The sequence below is a fragment of the Myotis daubentonii genome, chromosome 2, assembly GCF_963259705.1.
Source record: "Myotis daubentonii chromosome 2, mMyoDau2.1, whole genome shotgun sequence".
Lineage (NCBI taxonomy): Eukaryota > Metazoa > Chordata > Mammalia > Chiroptera > Vespertilionidae > Myotis > Myotis daubentonii.
Genome location: NC_081841.1, coordinates 175,395,274 through 175,412,458, shown reverse-complemented (window position 1 = coordinate 175,412,458; position 17,185 = coordinate 175,395,274). Strand labels below are relative to the sequence as shown.

The 17,185-nt window shown below is 37.4% G+C and overlaps 1 protein-coding gene across 1 annotated transcript in view; it reads right to left on the bottom strand.

Moving 5' to 3' along the window:
• GPC5 (glypican 5) overlaps positions 1–17,185 on the bottom strand; it is a 654,824-nt gene that overhangs the window by 62,523 nt on the left and 575,116 nt on the right. The gene's annotated exons all lie outside the window — the stretch shown is intronic.

The following is a 17,185-nucleotide window of genomic DNA, read 5'->3' as shown; positions in this document are numbered from 1 at the left end:
CAAGCAAGAAGTGGAGACTCAGATATAGTGATTAACTGCCTTCAGTGTGTCCCAGCACACACACAGTCCATCAGTAAACACAGAGTCTTATTGGTGCAAGGCATTTAAGAAAATCTCTACAAAATCATTAACTTAACAATAATTCAACTGGACAGAAACTTAAGTGCCCCCCGCCAATGACAACAAATAGCCACTTCATAGAATTAGTTCAGAAAACTCATTAAACAAGCAGCAATATAAAAAACAGCAAACAGCAACAACAAAAATCCCTGAGTATGGACAAATCTGATTTCAAGTTGTCACATATATTTTAACACATTCAGTTTCTGTTGTTGTTGTTTTAAACATAGTTTAAATGTTTTTATTGATTTCAGAGAGAGGAAAAGAGAGGGAGAGAAAGATAAGACATATCAATGATGAGAGGGAATCATTGATCAGTTGCCTCTTGCTGGGGTTTGAGCCTACAACCCTGGCCTGTGCCCTGACCGGGGATCAAACCGTGACCTCCTGATTTATAGGCCAGCAATCAACCACTGAGCTATACCCGCCTGGCAACACATCCAATTTTCAAGTATACATTACGGCACATACAAACAAACAAGAAAGCATTGGTCATTCACACGCCCCAAAGCAGTTTATAGAACCGTCCCTGAGATGGTCCAGATTAGGTTTCCTGGACAAACACTTTAAAAATTCACAAGAGGGGCTCAATAGTAAATTCCAATTGACAGAAGAATCAGAAAACTTGAAAATAAGCAATCAAGATTATTCATTTTGAAGAAAAGATTAGGAAATATTTTTAAAAGATATATAAATAACATAATGCTCTATTTTTAAAAATTAGAAAAAGAATTAAATCCAAAGCAAAGGAAAGAAAATAATTATGGTTATAGTGAATATAAATAAGAAAACAATGGAGAAAAAACAAAGACCCAAATTGGTTATTTAAAAAATATAAAAAACAAAACTCTAGTTTTACTGACCAAGAATAAGAGAGAGGATACAAGTGACTAAAATAAGGAATAAAAAAGGAGCTGTCACTATTGACCTTATAGAAACAAAAAGGCATATAAACAATTACTATGAATAACTATATGCCAACAAACCAGAAAACCTAGATGAAATGAACTAATTCCTAGAAAGACACAAACTACAAAAACTGACTCAAGAAGAAATATAAAATCTGAATGAATCTATAACAAGTAAAGGTATTGAATTAGGGAAAAGACCCAGATGACCCAGAAGTCATTCAGGTTCACTGGTAAATTCTACCAAATATTTAAAGAAAAGTTTTCATCAATCTTTCACAAACTCTTTCAAAAAATGACAGGGAGAGAATACATTCCCAGATCACCCTATGAAATCAATGTTACTCTGAAAGCAACTTTGAAGCAACAATATCACAAGAAAGGAACATTATACATCAAAATCTTTTATGAATACAGACACAAAAATCCACCACGGAATATTGTGATATTATAATAAGAAAACATATGAAAAGGAAAATACATCATGAGCTTGAGTGACTTATACCAAGAGCTAAATTAAAATAATTCCATTTAAAATAGTATCTAAAAGAATAACAAAAAATAAATTTAACAAAAGAAGCATTAAACCTGAACAATAAAAACTACAAATCATCACTGAAAGAAATTAAATGGAAAAAGATGCCATGTTCACGGATCAGAAGACTTAGTACTGTTAAGATGGAAAAAAAATTCAAATTGCTCTTCAAATTCACCACAATCCTTATAAAAATTTCACCTGACCTTTTTACAGAAATTCACAAGGTAATTTTAATATTCATATGAAAATGCAAGTGTGATGAAAGAATAATGGCCACCAAGATATATCCACGTCTCAGAACCTGGAAATATTTTAATTTAAATGACTAAAGAGACTTCTATAGCTATGATTAAGTTAAGGAGCTTGAGTTGGCTAAAATGTCATGGATTATCTGGGTGAGCCCAATGTAATGCTTATAAAGGAAAGAAGGAGGTAGAGTAATAGAGCCAGAGAAAGATGAAATGATGAAAAATATAAAGTGTTGCAAGGAGGGAGCCAAAGCTAAGAAATGAGGGTGGCTTCTAGAAACTGCACAAAACAAAGGGACAGCCTTTGCCTAGGACCTCCAGAAAGAATGCAACCCTAGTAGCACTTTAATTTTAGGGCATCATCTCCAGAAGTAAGATCATAAATTTGTGGTAAGTTGCTATATCAGCAATAGGAAACTAATACAGCAAAGGTCCCAGAATAGCCCCAAAGAGTTGAAAATAAAGTTGGAGGACTCACACTTCCTGACTTCAAATTTCTACAATCTAAAGTAATTAAATTAGTGTGGTACCGACATAAAGGTAAATACAGATTATTGAATAAAATTGGGAATTCAGAAATAAGCCATTACATTTACTAGTAAGATCAATTGATTTTTGTCCTAGATGGTTTGGCTCAGTGGATAGAGCATTGACCTACTTACTGAAGGGTCCCAGGTTCAATTCTGGTCAAGGGCACATGCCTCGGTTGCAGGCTCAATCCCCAGTAGGGGTTGTGCAGGAGGCAGCCGATCAATGATTCTCTCTCATCACTGATATTTCTATCTCACTCTTCCCTTCTCTCTGAAATATATTTTTAAAAAATCAATTGATTCTTGACAAGAATTTCAAGACAATTCAATGGGGAATTAATAGACTTTTCAATAAATGGTGCTGTGACAATTGCATATATACAAGCAAAGGAATGCCCTTGTATCATAGGTTAAAAAAAAATAACTCAACGTGGATTAAAACCTAAGTAAAAGAGCTAAAAGTATAAAATCTTTAGAAGACAACATAAGCAAAAATCTTTATGAACTTGATTAGATAATGACTTCTTATAAGTGACACCAAATTACAAGCAACAAAAGAAAAAGAAAGATGCATTGTACTTATTCAAAATTAAATTAAATGTTTTGAGTTTAAAAGAAACCCTCAAGAAAGTGAAAAAATCTACAGAATGAGAGAAAAATTTTACAGATGATACATCTCATAATAAACTTGTATTCAGAATATATAAATAACTCTTACAACTCCATAAAAAATTAAAATTGGGAAGATAATTGAATAGATATTTTTCCAAGAATGATATACAAGTGGACAAGAAGCACAAGACAGATGCTCAATATTTTTAATCATTATAGAATACAAATTAAAACCACAATGAAAGATCTTTTACACACTAGGATAGTTATAATCAAAAGATGGAAAATAACAAGTAAAAAAAAAAGAAAATAACAAGTGAGAGTAAAATATGTGAAAAAAAAAAAGAAAGCAATCTCTCAAACATTGCTGGTGGGAATGTAAAATAATACAATCACTTTAAAGTCAGTGTTTCAGTCCTTAACAGAAAAACTTCAGAATGCCCCAGCAATTCCACTTATAGGTCTACTAGTGACCCAGTGCACAGATTCGTGCAATTGAAAGGAAATTAATTAGAAGGTGGCTGGTGGGGTGTCTGCAGAGTGAGCAGGGTCCCTCTCGCAGGTGGGGTCCGTAGGTCTGGCCTGCAGGGATCGGGCAGAAACCGGCTCTCCGACACCCCCAAGGGGTCCCGGAATGTGAGAGGCACTCTACAAAGCTGATGTCATACAGGGTGTGGAACGCAAACACAGTGTGCAGTAAACCAGATTTGGGCCCATAGTGCCCCAGCAACAACATAAACCACAGCCAAAGGTAGAATCGTGTGACCCTGCAAGGAATCGGGCTCCCTCCTCTCTGATTTTGGGGTCCATCACCCAAGAACTGCTACTGCCAAGTCACTGCAGCTCGGCAGCTCCTGCGTTGAGTGTCTGTCCCCTGGTGTTCAGCGAGAGTCCTACCTACCAGCTGGTCAGATGGTTGCATATATATATGTTGCATACAAATGTTTATAGCACCATCATCCATAATAGTCAAAAAGTGAAAACAACTCAAATGCCCATTGATTGATGAATGGCTAAACAAATAGCTGTGTGTGTGTTTTTTTTCTGTCAGAAAATGGAATAAACTGGTGATCCATGCTGCACCATGAACAGATCTTAAAAATATTATGAAGTGAATAAGCAAGACACAAGATGTATTACATGATTATACTTATATATAATATCCAGAATAGCAAATCTATAGTGATAGAAAACAGGTTAGTCATTACCAGTAGCTAGGGAGAGGAATATAAGTAGGACCTGGGTAATAAAAGGCACAGAATTTTTTTTCAGTGATAAAATTGTTCTGAAATTTGATTGTGGTGATTATTGAGCAACTTTGTATATACCAATCACTAAATTGTATAATTAAAATAATTCTTTAAAATATATTTTTATTGATTTCAGAGAGGAAGGGAGAGGAATAGAGAGATAGAAAAATCAATGATGAGAGGGAATGGTTGATTGGCTGCCTCCTGCACACCCCACACTGGGGATGGAGCCCACAACCCTGACATGTGCCCTGATCAGGAAATGAACCATGACCTCCTGGTTCACAGGTCGATGCTCAACCACTGAGCCATGCCAGCCTGGCTAAATTGTACAATTTTAAGAATGAACTTTATGGTGCGTAAATTATATTTCCGGGAAAACTATAATAAATGAAATCAGATTAGGTTTATTCCAATAATGTAAGATTGTTTTACTATAATAAAATCAGTTACTATAACTTACTACATTAACTGTTTGAAAGATAAAATATTATCTAATATGCACAAAATTGCACAGTATTCTTCAAAAATATGTGCAAATGAGAACTAGAACAGAATTTCTATAATCTGATTAAAGATCTCCATAGAAAATATAATAGATACTGAAATATTTTCTTCTAAGATCAGGAAAACAAAAAGATATCCCAGTCAGCTCAATAAGAGAAAAAAAAACCTAAATATTGGCAGAAGAGAAATACATTGGTTATTATTTTCAAACTTTACATATACAAATTGCATTGTTGTATATGCAAAAAATTTTAAATATTAAAACTAAGAGTGGACGTAGCTAGCAACATTGCTAGATATATCAGCATATAAAACTCTATTCTATTTTCTTTTCCTACTAATAATCAATTAGAAAATTAACATTTAAGGTATTCTATTTATGAACAATATTTTTCTAACTTCATAAAGTTACTTTTTTTAAAATATATTTTATTGATTTTTTACACAGAGGAAAGGAGAGATATAGAGAGCTAGAAACATTGATGAGAGAGACATCAATCAGCTGCCTCCTGCACATCTCCTACTGGGGATGTGCCCGCAACCCAGGTACATGCCCTTGACCGGAATCGAACCCGGGACCCCTAAGTCCGCAAGCCGACGCTCTACCCACTGAGCCAAACCAGTTTTGGCCATAAAGTTACTTTGAAAGTTTTCCTTTTTAATATGTTTGGAAAATTTGAGGAATTATTCAAGTCATTTAAATAATGTTAAATATATCTAGCCAACAGCAACAATAAAGAATATCCAAGTTGCTCGCTATTGTGCATATCCATATTGGTAGTAAGAATATTTCTTTAATGAAGACAATTTTTACATATAATTTTTACATGTTCTGATTTCCTAAGTGATATTTATTTACCAAAATGGAAAAATATTTTTCCCTCTTTCTCTTTAAATAATTTAGGTTTATTTAAAAATTTGCAATCCTTAGAGACATAAAAAATAGAAAAAGAAAATAATCTACCAGATTTATCTTAATAACCACTGCTACTATTTGGGTGTATATCTACACTAATAAAAGAGAAAAATGGTAATTGGCGTACGACGCTACCCTTTTCATTGGCTAATCAGGGCTATATGCAAATTAACTGCCAACTAAGATTGGCAGTTAACTGCCAACAAGATGGCGGTTAATTTGCATATGTAGGCACAATGCAGGGAGGCGAAAGGGAAAGCAGGAAGAAGCCCCCTGCCACTGACAGTGATCGGAAACCCAGGGGGGAGCTAAGTCATGATCGGAGAATCAGGTGCCTTTTCCACCCTGGCCAGTGATAGCAGGAAGTAGGGGTGGAGCCAGCGATGGGAGCTGGGCATGGTCGAAGCTGGCAGCCCGAGGAGCTAGGGGTCCCTTGCCTGGGCCTAAAGCGAAGCCCATAATCGCGGGGCCGCTGCAGCTGCGGGTCGCCGCTGCCCGGGCCGGACGCCTCAGCCAGAGGCGTCAGGCCTGGGCAGGGGCGGAGCCTGCAACTGCGGGGAGCTGGGAGTCCCCTGCCCAGGCCTGACACCTCTGCCGGAGGCCTCAGGCCTGGTCAAGGGGCCGATCCAGTGATTGGTGATCGGAGGGTGATGAGGGTCAACTCCTCTGGCCGAGGCATCAGGCCTGGGTGGGGGGCAGAGCTGGGGATTGGGGGGATATGATGGTCCCCTTGCCCAGGCCTGAAGCCTGGGTCAGAGGCGACAGGCTTTGGCGGGGGGTGGAGCAAGCGATCAGAGGGAGATGGGGGTCCTCTGCCCAGGCATGATTCCTGGGCCAGAGGCCTCAGGCCTGGGCGGGGGTCAGAGCCAGTGATCAGGGGGAGATGGGGGTCCCCTGTCCAAGCCTGACACCTCTGGCGGAGGCGTCAGGCCTGGGCAAGGGGCCGATCAGGCGATCGGAGGGTGATGGGGGTCTACGCCTCTGGCCGAGGCATCAGGCCTGGGCTGGGGGCAGAACCAGTGATGGGGGGAAATGAGGGTCCCCTGCCCAGGCCTGACACCTCTGTCAGAGGTGTCAGGCCTGGGCAAGGGGCCGATCCTGTGATTGGAGGGTGATGGGGGTCAACGCCTGAGGGCTCCCAGTATGTGAGAGGGGGCAGGCTGGGCTGAGGGACACTCCCCCCCACACACACCCAGTGCACGAATTTTGTCCACCGGGCCCCTAGTAGTTATATATGTCTCTGTCGTGTGGGTGTGTATCTATGTGGTTATGGCTATATATGTATACAAGCATAATATGCAAATAGACCAGACTGTGGAATGACTGGTCGGCTATGATGTGCACTGACCACCAGGGGGCAGATGCTCAACACAGGAGCTGCCCCCAGCCCACAGGCCCCGATTGCCTGATCAGGGTCTGCCAGCCAACCTCTTGGTCCCTCCCAAGGCTGGCAGGATCCCATCACCCAATGGGGAACCAGGAACCAGGAGTGGGTGGCGGCAGACGTGGGCAGTGCCAGGGCCCCAATTGTCCCACCGTTCACCCCACACAGAGGTGACTGGCTGTAGTGGTGGGGGATTGGGCCGGCTGCTGGCAGTCAGGGAAGATCAGCCCTGATCGCAGGCCAGGCCTAGGAACCCTACCTGTTCATGAATTTTGTACCCTGGGCCTCTAGTATATCCATAAGTGAGAGTATATATGTACGTGTTGGGAAGGTTGAAATACATAAGTAAATAGATAGAAACAGATAGAGGTCAATTAATGATGTATTTGTAGTATGCATGATATTTTTAAACTATTTTTATTTTTGAATGTAGACAGCAACTAGAACTTAAATACAATAGTATGAAACCCTAGAGTTACTTGCATGTTTTCTCATCTCTGCAGTGATATGTCCCTGAGTGTGTACAAATGAACATACATACAATCAACTACACATGTTGCTTGGAGTTGTTTCCTCCACCTGCCATGTTATATTAAAGTAATGATTGACACATGTTGGTATACTATTTGGGAATTTAATATTTGTTACGTTGGATTTCCTCTATTCATAAAACATACAGTTTGGAAATATACACTTTATTCCCATATAACTGGGACAACGCAACATACCATTAATTAAAGAATGACAATTAGCAGGTCCCCAGCTTACTTTCTTAAGCAATCCTTATGAATACCATCCTTCTGATTAACAATGACTCCTGTTCATTAAGTTTTAATGGAGTACACTCAGAAACTCAAAACATAGTTGCTTCCTCATTTAAAATAGATAACTCGCCACTCAAATATTTTGTAGACCTTAAAATGTAATGTTGGAATAGGAGCTAATAGTTCCAAATATGTGAAATAGCAGATTAAATAGTTAAACTTTTCCCAGTGCTTTTAACAGGACATTTAAAATAACTGAAATGTTTGGTTCTTATGACTTCCCCCAACGATGTTACAAATAGTCTTCTCTTTCTTTACGATATTTGAATGGCATGTTTCATTTCACACATCCTTTCCTTGCTGCCAGAACCTTAATATTGCTCACGGAGAAAGCTTACCCAGCGCAGTGTTTGTAAATGTCAACTAGCCAACAGATATTTGGAAGCCGATGAATGTTCACCTTTCTAACATTTGCTTAAAGCCATCTGGAATTAATATTCTCCTCTCTCTGCTCCTCTCACCTCAAAAAATCTTTATACAGAAGCTGACACAAAATATATTAAATAAGGCTGGTATTCAGCCCTCTTGCTTTCAAGCAGGAATCACACGTGCATGTAAAAAAAAAAAGGAAATTATTTCAATATCATTCTGTACATTTTCTGTCAAGTTACCCTTTGATAAATTTGCAGTGTTCCAGGAAAACACATCTTGTTTATTTTGGAATAGGAGCAAGCTCCAGCTTGTCTAAAAAGCACTATCCTGAAACAACTTATATTACATGCTCCTCCAACCAAGTCTGCTTGTTTTCCTTTTTTTTCTCAGCCTGATTAGTCAACATTTGTGAAAATGAGTAATTTGAAAGATGACTCTAAAAATTGCCCATAGAGTTGGCCCACCTTGTCTTGGAGGAGCAGCTAATTTTCCTCTCACCCATGAAACTGTGAATTAGGGAAATGGAGCAGGAATCGCGGGCCGTGCTGACTCTGGAAAACTTAAATCTGCTCTGGACAAACTGCTATATGTGGTGCGAGGAAGCCAATGGAAATCCTGGGGAAGTAGAACTTGAGTAGGGAGATTTAGCCTTCTCCATGCTCTATTAATCTTTCCTATTTCTTTTGTTCCTCTTTCCAGTTTCTGCTTATCAAAGCCTAATGAACAAAATTTGAGTAAATCATCAACATCCTTTCTAATTTCTCCATTTCCACTACTCTCACATTCAGCCATACCCTCCCCTCCACACACACTGCCCGCCCGCCCACCGGCCATTCCATCACCTAACCTTCATTTAGTAAATATTTACTAAACCCCTTCCTGGTACAAATCACTTTATAGGTTATGATCATAACTAGAACAATTAGCATAACATGAGATTGCATTAGCATATGGCAGCCCTTGGCCTCTAACATTACAGAGCAACTTTTCCTATTTTCAGTACTTGAGAATTCTGTCCCTCCTAAATCTAAAACTATGCAAGTTTACCTAATCAATTGTTCCCTTTAAATATATTCCTTCTTTTTTCAATTCATATCTGTTCTACACAAATTCCCAAAAAGGAAAACTTAATTTTTCAATTAAGCAGTGTTTTTTTTTATTTTATCCCTTAGTTAAAGTTCAAATTCTTCAGTCCATAATTAAAACGTGTCCTTTCAACTCTTGCATATTCAATTACTATTATCTGAAATAATCATGTGGCTATAGTCTTTCTAATTATTTACACTATAATGTCAGTATAAATATGCAAAACGCTAAGCATTTTAAAAAGTAACTGACCTCACACTAGTCCCCTCAAAAATCAATCAGTAAAATGTGTACTTTCGGCAAATATTTTTGAATATCTTACATCAGTAACTAAAGAAATTAGCTGGAAACACAAAAGAGATCAAAGTTATGGTCAGTTAATCCAATATAGAATTTTGAAAATGTAAATTTAATTTTTTTCCTGATACATGACCTCTAAATGTAACTCACTAATTAAGGAATTGTCAGAAAAGCAAAATTACTTTGAGACCTTTCGGAGCCAAAACATCTGTTTGATCTAAACCTAGGAGATATAGAATAATAGGAAGAAATTAGGTCCTGGCTAAATATTCATAACTATTAAGCTTATTCTCTATTGGTTTGGTATACTCATTTATACACCAATATACAACTTTAGGAATTTAGGGACTCATTAATTTTGCTAAACTTTTTTTTTTAAGCTAATTATTTCTGTACTATTTTTATAGTCAACTACACTCTTGTTATTATTCACAAAGGACAGATCTTCACCAATCCCAAACCCCTGCAGCTAGGGAAATAATTTCATTTAAGCATCCCTTGAAAGCAATTATTTATGGGCTCTGCATAAACTGGGGTCAACTTTTCGTGTCCCACTTATCTCTTTGGAGATTAGAGATTACTTACAAAATAATTTGAACTCATCACTATTTGACTTATACATTAAAAATTTGAGCAAATGCAAACCAGTGATCCCAAACCTATATCAGAAATATCTTGTCTTAAATTAACTGACCTTATAGGTGCTCTCAAAATGCTATTTTGATGTTTAACAACATCACTGATTTGAGATGCCTTGCTTTGTCTGTTTCCCCATTATTTTGTGAACAAAAATTATTAACACAATTGGTTTTATTCAGAATTACTTTGATTATGGTTCTCCTACATTGCTGTGTGAATAGGTTGTTTTAAATCTATGATAAACACTTCTATGTAATTGAAGAAACCCTTATCTAAGTATCTTCCTTACCTGACATTTACATGTTCTATCTTTGAGTAATGTACAGAGTTATTTTTACCATAATTTCAGCCATGCCATTGTCTCTGGGGTCTCCTTTAAAATCTCCAACCTACTCATATTTCAAGTTCCTTAGAACAGTGTTTCTCAACCTTGACTGCACAGTCCTGACATCCAGCCCGCACCTCAAACCAATTACATCAACAACTCTAGGGGTGGAACTCTGACATCAGTAATTTTTAAACTCCCTGGTGGTTCCAATGCGCAGTCATGGCTGAAAAACACTATTTAGAGTAAGAAATGACCTCAGGCTATCACACAACTTTCCTATTAATAGCCCAGCATATTACAAATGGCAAAATGGCATCAGTGAATGTATGATTGTAACACGAAGCTATTTGTTTTGTTTAAACTCTGCTAAGGTGTTTTTATAAAACCTCTGTCTATGTCCTTGTAATTTAAAGTTTGAGCCATCAAGTTCTGATAAAGAGTCTTGGCTAAATTTACTCCAAAGTGGGAGAATGCTTTTCCTGATTTAAAAATGGCAGCTCTAACCAAAATTTGGCCATTTAATTATATACCTAAAAATTACAATTATGGAACAAAATTGCCACTTTCCAATAACTACAAATTAATAACTTTCAGGTAATTAATAAGCTATACATGCCATTTATTTAGAATAATTTGTTAACACATAGAATTCCTAAAAGCATTACTTGTCATTAGTAACTTCTTACATCTTCATGCTAGACTTTATGGTACCTGAGACTCCCTCATGTAATATCATTTAGATTTTTTGTTCACTAGTCAAATTCCTTTTTATGGCTCATTCTAATAGCTCAAAAGAAAATCATCTGTGTGATTTTGAACTCACCTTTTTTATTTTATTTTGTTAATTCTCATCCAAGGATATGTTTTCCATTGATTTTTAGAGAAAGTGGAAGGAAGGTTAATAGGGGGAAAGAGAGAGAGAAACATTGTTGTGAGAGACACATTGATTAGTTGTAGGGGCTGAGGATCCAACTTCCAATTCGGGTATATTCCCTTGCTTGACTGGCAATCAAACCTGTAGCCCTTAGGCGTGCGGGCCAATGCTCTAACCACCGAGCGCACCAGCCAGGGCTGAGCTCACCTTTAAATTTCAGCTCCAAGTTCTTCCAATTTAAACACCCACACATACACACACACACACACACACACACACACACACACACACGCACACATGCAGAATATATTTTCAAAACACTATTTTTTAAGAATTTCTTTCTCAGTCCAAAACATGGTAGGTATAATAAGATATCTTTCATTCATCAAAAATCAGGAAATCTTTTCTCAGAAGGTTTCACTCTCACTTTTACCCTTACCATAGCCCTTTCATTAAGCAACCAGTTTCTTTGATTTTGACAACTTTGTCATTTTCTTTAATGGGACTTAGCAAACTGAGATTTCAGATTTTTTAAAAAAGAGAAAAACGTTAACATGACAATTTAAGTTTCTATGGAATAAAATATAAGAGAATGTGATTATTAACAATGATGCAAACCCAACTGGTTTTGGTCACAGTGAATCTGATTACATTGGATTTGAACCAAGTCCATTGGATTGAACCAAATTAGAAAATACATTTCAAAAAAAGACCTTTCTGTTACAGGTGGTTGGGACTTGCATTACAAGGCAAATTTGGTATCTCCTTTTTAAGTGAACCTCACACTCTTCACGCCAATTCATGAAATATTAAAGTGGAGGCAGGGCAACAATATCATCTCCTCTAACTAGTCTTTCTCGATCTGATTTCCCAAGTAGAATTGATCACTTTCTTGCTATTCCTCCTTCCTGTGCATACTTATATTCAAGAGCCTTTGCCACTTAATGACAAATCACTTGTCTTCCTCTTCATGCCTTCAGGGTGGTGATTTGGTCTTATTCATAACTATCTCTAGAACTAGGGGGTCATACTAGGTGCTCAATAAAATTTTGCTGAATGCATAATGAGGCATGTTGGTTATACAGGTTTGGCATTTGTTAAAGCTCATCAAATTTTATGTTTAAGATATGTTTATTTCACTGCATGTAAATTGCACTTCAACTTACAAAGAATAACATAAAATGTTTTCATTCCTTTTGGAACATGCTTTCAGCATCAGATCATAAACCATTCTGGAATTTGAGACTTACTGTCTCATCAGATAAAGATAAATACAGGGGTGAGCATAAGTAGGTTTGCTGTGTCACTGTAACATTCTTTTGAGATAATGAAGCTATTGTAATAATCACAACCTGCATGCCTACTTTTGCCCACCCCTGTATGTAACTTGAGAATCCATATTATTCACTGGACTCAAAAAGCTTACTATTTTACAAAACCAAACTCATCCACAAATTTTTCACCAGTACAGATACTTAATGATGTACAAACATGCATGTTGTATTCAAGGAAGGTGTCTTATTCCGCTAACAGCTTCATTGAAATAAAATTGAAGCTTTCTGTAGTAACCATTTTATGTGGGACTAGTCATATATGGTTTCTACCCTAAAAATGTCAATATCCTTTACAGTCAAATTTTGTATTAAGAAACATGCTGATTTACTTTTAGAAGTGTCTGAAAAATTTCACTTAGTTATGTATAAGTAACCAAGTATAAAAACTGTATATGGAATAAACCAATGCTAATGATCAGACACATTATTTCTTAGTTGGTAGTACAAATAGGTTCTACAGAGTATATAAATACATTTCTGAGAAGTGAAAACCTACCACTTTATTAATAGTTATCTAGTCAACAGTTATTAATTACTAACAAAGTGCCATATAGAGTGGCCAGAATATAAATGCTCATGAAAAAAACCAACAAAAATATGCATAACTGTTCCTCTCCTAAACATCTTCTTTCTTCGACATCCTGACTTGAACTTTTAGAAATAAGAAAACATGAAAAGTGGGGAAATTTAAACATAAAAGTAGAAGCTTGGTTTCACAGACATCCATCTTGGCAACATGTTATTAGTTGAGAAACAGAGTGATACATTCTTGCTGTTCTTAGCAAAATAGAATGAATATTAGGAATAAAAAAGACTTGGAGTTTGCTTTATGAAGCATGGTAGTACATAAAAGTAGTAAAAGCAGGTGAGTATTCACAGCTTTATCTGTTGGTCTTTCTTTCACTTTGGTAATGGAGCTCGAGGGATAGTTAGAAAAAACTGAGACTTCAGAAAAAAAAATGGTTTCACTGATACAGCAAAAATAGTCTAGTGTTCCCCAAGAGGGTGTGGCTGTCCTTTGGTCACAGTTAGTTTATAGCGGAGAATATTGCATGGCAATGCTTAAATCTCATATGTTTTTATCTACTATTTCTAGATTGTTTGAAAACATGATCCCTTTCAGGAGTGACTACTAACTTTTTAATCTCATGAATTCATTTAATTCCCTTAAAGTAGAAATAATGGTATTTTGCATTGGGATTTGAATATTTCTTTCTTATGAGTGCATAAGATTATTTACATATGCATCATCACTCTTAGTATTTCTTATGTACTTTGCAAACGAAGGTATCTAAAACAAATTCAATTTCTGGTTTTGTTGTAAACCAAATTCTAGTTAATAGCTTAGCACACCTGATTTGACTTGGCATTTTCAAAATTGATTTACTGCACTCTCTGCAGAACCTGTTAGTTTTAATTTCACAAATACAATAGGTTCCTCTCCCCACAATCAATATTATTCAGCCTATAGGTATGTTATGTCTTCCTCAGTTTATATAATTTGGATTTATCATCTATTTTCAAAAGAAATCACATCCACAAAACAATAGGTTCTTCCATTTTCTATTGACTAAAGTGCTATGCATTATCTGAATAATAGCCTGGTTACAAAGAGAGACTATACAAATCCAGCTTATTCCAAACCCTGGAGTAATTCTGGAAAGAAACTGATAAGTCTTTTATGCTTAGTTGTAGGTCTGGTCAATGTCTTAGAATTGAAACACAATTAACCTAGAGTTTGCAGTTTGCTTCTACAGCTATTTAAGAATAAATAGCTGTAATGAATGGGCTAAATGTGATTGACTTTCTAAAGATTTTTAAAATATGCTGAATAATTAAGTAGGGCTAAGGACAATTTAGGCTATATTAAGACAATGATATAATACCATTTTTGTGCTATCTTTAATAATTCCCATTCTCAAATTGTAGTTCATATTTTAAAAATAGACTATGGTAACTTGACAAACATTTTATGTAATTACATTTTGCTTTTCCTCCCACCCCCAGTGTGCAGTGACTTCTGTTCATCCACTTGAAACAGTATAAACCTGTCACTCTGCATAGCTCCTTTGTAGCCACGTGAGCAAGTTATTCTGACATATGTGCTGCCTTTCCCATGTTATCAGGTCATAAAAAGAACTTTAAGAATTCTGTATCATTTTTGTTATTGATGCAAATCCAAATTAAATGATGTAAGAGAGGTTTGGGGAAAATGCCATCATATTTTTTCTCAGAGTTTTCTCTTAGATTATCAAATGGCAAAAAGTCAAGCAATGAGGAATTAAGTTAAAGAAACCAATCATTGCCTTATACTGCATGTTAGAATAATAAAAGAAAAGAATTTTTGAATAAATAAAAAATATTTTAATATTTATTATATATTTGAAAGATAGAATGAACTAGATTCAACACAAAAGACACTATTACTACAATAACTACATTTGTATCAATAATTCATATATTTCCATTTACATAAAATCTATCAGTTCTCTATTTTTTTTATTATTGCAGGCATCTGTGTGAGGGCTTTGATTCCTATACTGGACCATCAACACTAATAAAAGAGAAAAATGGTAATTGGCGTATGACGATACCCTTTTCATTGGCTAATCAGGGCTATATGCAAATTAACTGCCAACTAAGATTGGCAGTTAACTGCCAACAAGATGGCGGTTAATTTGCATATGTAGGCACAATGCAGGGAGGCGAAAGGGAAAGCAGGAAGAAGCCCCCTGCCACTGACAGTGATCAGAAACCCAGGGGGGAGCTAAGAGCTGGGGGGCAGGGTAAAGGCGGCCCTGCCCCCCAGCCATGATCAGAGAATCAGGTGCCTTTTCCGCCCTGGCCAGTGATAGCAGGAAGTAGGGGTGGAGCCAGCGATGGGAGCTGGGCACGGTCGAAGCTAGCAGTCCTAGGAGCTAGGGGTTCCTTGCCTGGGCCTAAAGCGAAGCCCGCGATCACGGGGCCGCTGCAGCTGCGGGTCCCCACTGCCCGGGCCGGACGCCTAGGCCAGAGGCGTCAGGCTTGGGCAAGGGGCCGATCCTGCGATTGGAGGGTGATGGGGGTCAACGCCTGAGGGCTCCCAGTATGTGAGAGGGGGCAGGCTGGGCTGAGGGACACTCCCCCACACACACACCCAGTGCACGAATTTCGTGCACCGGGCCCCTAGTCTATAATAAAATTGTGAAATATAAATTAGACCTAAAAAAATCATATGAAATTTTTTTCTATCATTATCTACCTATCTATCTATCTATCTATCTATCTATCTATCTATCTATCTATCTATCATCTATATATCAGTCTGTCTGTCTATCTATCTATCTGTCATCTGTTATCTACCTATGTTCTAATAATCTATCCACATCAAAAGAAATACTGAAATCCAAGATAAACATGAGAAATTCCTGTGTAGAATGGGCAACTTATATGAACTTTAAATAAATAAATCTTTATAACTCTAAGCAAAAGTGAGTCTCATGTTTCAGTAATAAAGAAGTATATAGTAAAGAAAATGTTCATCTAAATACATAATGGGGCAAAAGCAGGTTTACAATTGTTTCTATGGAAAACAATGCAATAATTAATAGTAATATAAGAATAACTGTTTCACATACTTATGACTGTAGACTTACATTTGGCCCCTCTGTATTATTTATAATAATAAAAATACAGAAACATTTAAAAAGTCAATCATAGCTAAAGAAATGAAGGTTCGCTGTTATAAAGGAAAACTCTACAGTCATTACAAATGATATTATACATTGATACAAAGATATTTAAACCATATGCTACTGAGTGAATAAAGGTTACAAGCAAAAGCATATATAGAATACAGGCCATCCTTGGGTTATGTCGGACTCAATGTACGTCGTTTCATGGTTACGTCACCATCTCCCATCTATATATATAAAGAAGTATCATGCAAATGAGGTCAGGACTTTGTAACAGTCATGACCAGCTCAGGAGGAGGGGCCGGGTGCGACCCCGAGCCTGAGAGAACAACACGCAGGCACAGCCTCGAGCCTGAGAGATCAACACAGAGGGGCACCTGCTCTGAGCCTCTGTGGCACGGCTGGGGGCAGGCCCCAGAGGACACACACACACACACACACACACACACACATATACACACACGGGGCACCTGCACCGAGCCTCCACGGCCAAACTGCGGGCCTAAGCCATCAGTAGGACATCCCTGAGGGCTCCCGGACTGTGAGAGGGGGCAGGCTGGGCTAAGGGACCCCCACCCCCCCAGTGCATGAATTTTGTGCACCGGGTCTCTAGTTTATGCATATATAAAAAAAGTTCTGTCATTTCGATGTATGTACATATGTGCTTTATGTTTTTTATTATTTATTTACCACAAGTAAAGGTCAGGAATTGTTATCTTTCTTTTAATTTTTTCTGTTTCA